This window comes from Chenopodium album, chromosome 2, assembly GCF_948465745.1.
Source record: "Chenopodium album chromosome 2, dcCheAlbu1.1, whole genome shotgun sequence".
Lineage (NCBI taxonomy): Eukaryota > Viridiplantae > Streptophyta > Magnoliopsida > Caryophyllales > Amaranthaceae > Chenopodium > Chenopodium album.
Genome location: NC_137835.1, coordinates 80020856 through 80026916, shown reverse-complemented (window position 1 = coordinate 80026916; position 6061 = coordinate 80020856). Strand labels below are relative to the sequence as shown.

Below are 6061 nucleotides of genomic sequence, written 5' to 3'. Positions count from 1 at the left end.
TATCATAGAAAATTACCTATTATAAATATTTCGAAAGATATGCAAATAGAATATATTTCGTATATAGTTGCCAAATTGAAAGTTAAATATTATAGTTAGGATATATAAATTAATATTAATGAAGATTTTGTACAAAAAGAAAAAAAAAAAAAAAAAAAAAGGAAAGAAAAAGTGGTGGGAAATTTTTTAATCAGAACATGACAAGTGTAATGTCAGATTCGCTTTTAGTATTATGTAATTTTTTTTTTTTTGAACTAGTATTATGTAATTGATTGATAGTAAAAAGTAATAAAATAGGATATTGGGTTTTTTTTTTTACTATGTATCTAGTTACTCTAATGACTTGATATTGGGTTATTTCAAAACTACTACTATACAATAGGCTATGGTATAAAATGAATATAAATCAATGAATCCTGTGTTTCACATTCAGTGGAGAATAATTATACACAGTGGCGGATCTGTGTTGGTGCACACTGAGTCACGTGACTCAGCAACACCAAAAAAAAAAAAAAAAAAAGATTTTTTTTTAAATAAAAATATCAAAGAGACCGCTTATTGAAGAGAAGAGGTCTCTTTGATATTGCTAACAGAACTGACACAGGTTTCCTTTTACAAAAATGTCAAAGAGACCAACTATTAAGGTAAGTGGTCTCTTTGATGCTGCTACACATTTTAGAGCTGCTTTCTTTCTTCATTAAAGAGACCTGTTATACTTAATAACAGGTCTCTTAAGTTATCTCATTTTTTTTACTTAATAATTATTAATAATTTTTGCTTCTATTTATAATTTTATATCCTATATTTGTGCAACCAATTTTAATATTTTCCCACAAATCTAAGTAAAAAATCATAAAGTTAATGTAATAGTTTTATATTACTATTTGTTTGTAACATGTTATTTTTAATATTTTCAACTTGTAAGATTGAATTTTTAAGTAGTACGGAGTATTTGGTTGTATTATGGATTTTTGTGTCCTACTTTAGATTGAAATCGATTTGGTGAAAGATAATTTTTTTTTTTTTTTTTTATGTATAATTTTTGGATTGAAATTAATTATGAACAAGATTTGGAAAAATTATTTGTACTTTCACAGGTAATCAATAATTAATAGTGACTCACCAAGTCGGAAATCCTGGATCCGCCACTGATTATACATGAACAAGTTTCAATCTACTGTAATTTATACTACTCTGTATGATCTTCTGATTTAACTGAAAGACATGACAGCATGTCAGACACAGCCTTAGTCCGTGGCTCCGTGCTCGCTATCATAACAAACCGTTTATTCTGAAATGGATTAAGACTCGATTTGAATAAGAGTTGCTTTTTCTGGTTGTTATGCTCGTTGCAATTTATTGCTTATCTAATGGTGCTAACATATTCTTCTCGCAGAGGTTGAGAGAGCAATTGAGTCAACAGCTGAACTATTGACCTACTTTTGTTTTTATTTGGGGGTATCAAGTTGTTTAACTTTGCTTAGGACATTTCAATGTTAAATCTCTGATAGCTACATTACCACCCAGGTTTTACCATTCTAGGTCTCAGTCAGCCTTTAAAGGTCATATAGTGCATTATAAGAAAAAGTATAATGTCTTTACGCTGACTCATAAAGTCATAAGCTATGTGTTTAAAGTTTGAATCGTGCATTGCCTCTGTCAGTTAGAGCCTCGCAATGCCATTATCTTGTCTCAAGTTCACAGCTTAAACTTCTCGTCATTTGTGCAGATACTTTTCTTTAATATTGGGAATCCTCAGGCTCTTGCATAGCAGCCAATTACATTTTTCCGTGAGGTTAGTGCCCATAGTGTTCGAGTGTCGTGAGTAGTTACTCTAAAAATCACATGTAATGTTTCTTTTAATTAATGTGCATCAGGTTCTTGCTCTATGTGATCATCCAAGCATTTTGGATAGAACTGAAACACAGAGACTATATAGGTTTAATGGTAATCCATATTGTTTCATATTCATCCGTGAGTTTATATTTAGGCATTTGTCGCTACTATATGATGTTGAATTGCTTATTTTAACAAACAAGGAGCTCTTTTTATGCCTCTCCTTTAATCAACTATCAGTTCACTTTTATGATCAAACAAGAGTATTTCAATTCAATTACAGACTAGTATTTATTTCCTCTACTTTTCTTTGTTACTTTGACTAAATGCAGTGCTGATTCAATAAAGAGAGCTCGGCTGTTTTGAGCTGTAATCTATCTGGTTTAGAAACTTGGGGTTAAAGGGTAAAAAAATGTTACGTTAAGTAGAGGGAAATATAGTCGTCATTTCCATTGTTTGATGTAATAAATGGATGGAGAGAAATGTGCATCGGTTGCAAATGTCACCTTGTATTAATTGTTTTAAGTTTGATTTATTGGCTCTATTTTAGTTTTCTTTCGGTAGTTTTGCCCCCTTTGTCTTCCCCCCTTATAATTACAAGTTTATTTTTCCCTTAAGTCATCCAATATTCACAAGTTGCAAGGGTAACTAAATCGGCCTCTCCTTTGCTTAATTGTCTTTTAACAAAATGTGGGATAGTTGAAGATTCATAATGTCATAAATTTACTTATTTATGTGATTTCATAATGCAATATATTTGGCTTGATCATATGATAGGGTATTAAGGGACTGCGTGAAACACTTGCTGCTGGAATTGAAGCACATGATGGCTTCCCGGCCAATGCAAATAATGATATATGCTTGACTGATAAAGCAAGTCCTGAGGTAAAGTGTTTATATTATGTCATAGACTAGGCTTACATCTGTACCTTCTTTATAACGATTGGGAATGGTGGACTTGAATTTTTCCTTACCTTATAGGTGCATATGATGATGCAATTACTGCTGAGGTCAGAGCAAGACGGAATTCTTTGCCCCATTCCACAATGTCCTTTGTATTCTGCTTCAATTGCACTTCATGGTGGAACTTTAATTTGGTACGTATGCTTTTATGGAAAATATTCAGCAAAATTTTTTTATGGATTTGCATTATTGAATAGCTCATTTTATTTGTCTGTATATGATAATTGATAATGATCTGAAAGCAATGTAATGTCCATCTCTAACTTTAAAGATGTCACCAAATGTATAAATATTCAGCAAGTTGTTGAGTTCTGCAAGAAAGAAGGTCCTGTGCTTTTCGCTGATGAGGTGAATATAAAAATAGCTGTAGATTAAAAAACTCATACTGGTTCAGAAAAAGATATCTGGAATGAAAAGAATATCAACATGTTTTTTTTTTTTTTTTCCTACAAGTTTTACATTTTTTTGTTTTGTGGTAAAGACTAGATATTCATGGAACTCATAATGGTTTAATCACTAATCATGCTTCTGCTATGATGTGCAAAACAGGTTCACCAGGATAGTGTTTATGCCCCTGACAAAAAAATTCAATCGTTTAAGAAGATTTCTCGCTCAATGGGGTATGCGGAGAAGGATATTCCATTGGTTTCATATCTATCTGTTTCAAAAGGTGTCATGCTCCCTTGTGCCTGTTCTGTTTTGTTAATATAGAAATGTTCATTGATCGATTGGAAACTAACAAATAGATTGTCTTTCAACTTTTAATTATCTTGTGTAATTATTCAATTATATTTTTAAAACAATCAATTGGGTTATTTAATTTGCTTCTAAGGATGTGGAGTTGGCTTGATGGTAGCACTCCCATCTCGTAACCTCGAGGTTACGGGATCGATCCTTGCCCCCAGCATATGCTGGAATTTCCCCCGCCCCCCGATGTACCCGCCCTTGTGGCTCATATGAATCAAAAAAAAAAAAAAAAAAAAAATAAATTGGGTTATTTAATTTGCTTCTAATTTCTAATTGTAGCAAATTAATTTGAACAATCCAATTCAATGTTCTTGATTTCTTATTTTATGTGTAGTTCCATCCAATTGCGATTTTTGCATATTACTCCATTAGTTGTATTTTTTTTTTCTCCTGTTTATCTGCTTTTTTTTTTTTTTTTTTTTTTTTTTTTTTTTTTTTTTTGGATTGCTAAATACCGCCAACGATTTTTATCAAACCGCCAACAAAATTAATAAAATAGACAAAATTATCCTCACTCATCCTCACGTTGCTTTCTCTCTCCTAAGTGCAGCAAGCCTCATATCAACTGTCAACCACTACAAAATTAAAGCAACCACCATTGCCACCACCACTCGCGCCACCACGGCCACGCCCACCATCACTGCCTACAACCGCCCACCATCACTTCCCACAACCACCCACCATCACTACCCACAACCACCAATTAAGAGGTAACATATTTTTTTTTCTGTTGCCGAAATCTCAAAAGAACCAACAACAACAAATAAACAACCATCGAAAAAATGGAAGGTGGTGGTTTTCTTTTAAATCCGACGACCAGCTCAACCGGCGCACAAAATCGGTCACCCAAGACGGTAATCGTTTTTCACGTCGATTGTCCACGGTTGACCGTTGTCCAAAACCGGTAACTGTGATGTTCAATCGGTTTTGCGTTCCGGTGATTTACGCCAGAAATTATTGGAAAAAAAAAGGAGATCAAATCGAGGTGACGAACTAGTTTTCCCGACCGCCGTGATACCGGCTCATTACCTCCATTCCTCTTCGCCGATGTCCTTTCGCCACCAACGTACGCCCGCCGCTTCTCTTTGCCTCTGGTTGGCTGCTGTGGTTGATGGTGGTTAATTGGGAAGTGGTGGTCATGGCCCTTATGTGTGATGAGAGAGAAAAAAATAAAAGAGAAAGAGGAAGATGTGGTGGAGGGTTTAGTAAGGTTATTGATGTCCGTTCGCCTTAAATGTTGGTGATTATGATAAAAATTGTTGGCGGTATTTAACCCCCCCCCCCCTTTTACCCTTGATGGTTGAAAAAATTATTCATAATAAATTTAGTATTTTTTGTTAATTTATATCTGGCTTTGACTCGTTTGATTTTTCAATGAGCAAATATATTAAAAAATACTCCATAATATTATTTACCTAGCTAGTTTTTTTGGCTTGGTTTAATGATGAAAATGATTGTAATTTTCTTAATTTTCCTAGTTTTTAATTTTCCAGTAATTTTGAAAAGAAAACGATCAAAATAATAATGTACTAGATGGCCAATTACAACCAATGTGATTTGATTTCCACATGCATGTTTCCACAATTTGCTTTTCCATTCTTCTTCTAATAAAAAAACAAGATGAAAATGAGGAATTCAAAAATTTTGAAATCTAATTACTGCATTTTTTTAAAACTAATTCCTTACTGCATTAATTAATCTGCGCTCTTAAAATTGTCTTTTTCAAATGTCATTTTCTTCGTCCTAAGTAATGGAGAGATGCTACACATAAACCTGGTTTATGTGGGGTAGACTTAAACTCCCAATAAAAAGGCGCCATGTCATTGCTGCCAAAATAAGAGGGGGAAAATTGGGGGGAGGGGGGAATATTTGGCTTTAGGCGTCTAAAGTCAATGTTGGGCGACAAAAAAGACTTAGCGCCAAACCCCATTTAATGCTCATAATCCCACCAACTTCTATTTTATAATTCATTTGACGTAGATTTTATAATTCATTTGACAGTACAATAGATGTTACAAAAGCATATATATCCCCGATATCAATTTATATGTTATTTGGGTGGTGGGGGGGGGGGAATATTTGGCTTTAGGCACCTAAAGTCACTGTTGGGCGAGAAAAAAGGCTTAGCGCCAAACCCCATTTAATGCTCATAATCCCACCTTCTATTTTATAATTCATTTGACAGTAGATTTTATAATTCATTTGACAGTACAATAGATGTTACAAAAGCATATATCCCCGATATCAATTTATATGTTATTGTTACTAATAAAAATGTTCTTTCTAATATAATATCATATGTAAAGACATGGCCAAGAGGTACAAGTTTACTAGCTTGTACATAACAATCAACATGGGAATAACAAAGACCGATATTTGCAAAATATAATTTAGGTTTTGAATACTATTTAAATATAAGTTGTTAACAAAGTAAATTCAAACCTAAAGTTGTTTTTAACTATTTTACAAAAAATAAATATTTACAAAAGTAAGAATAACTCTTCAAATGCTAAAT

At 33.1% G+C, this 6061-nt stretch overlaps 1 pseudogene across 1 annotated transcript; it reads left to right on the top strand.

Annotated features, from left to right (window-relative positions):
• The first annotated feature begins 620 nt into the window (after positions 1-620).
• On the top strand, positions 621-3660 carry LOC145577013 (alanine aminotransferase 1, mitochondrial-like; annotated as a pseudogene). Its single transcript, XR_014098592.1, has 6 exons — positions 621-644; positions 1512-1562; positions 1775-1795; positions 2614-2721; positions 2818-3147; positions 3349-3660. The product of XR_014098592.1 is annotated as an alanine aminotransferase 1, mitochondrial-like (transcript).
• Positions 3661-6061: the final 2401 nt, after the last annotated feature.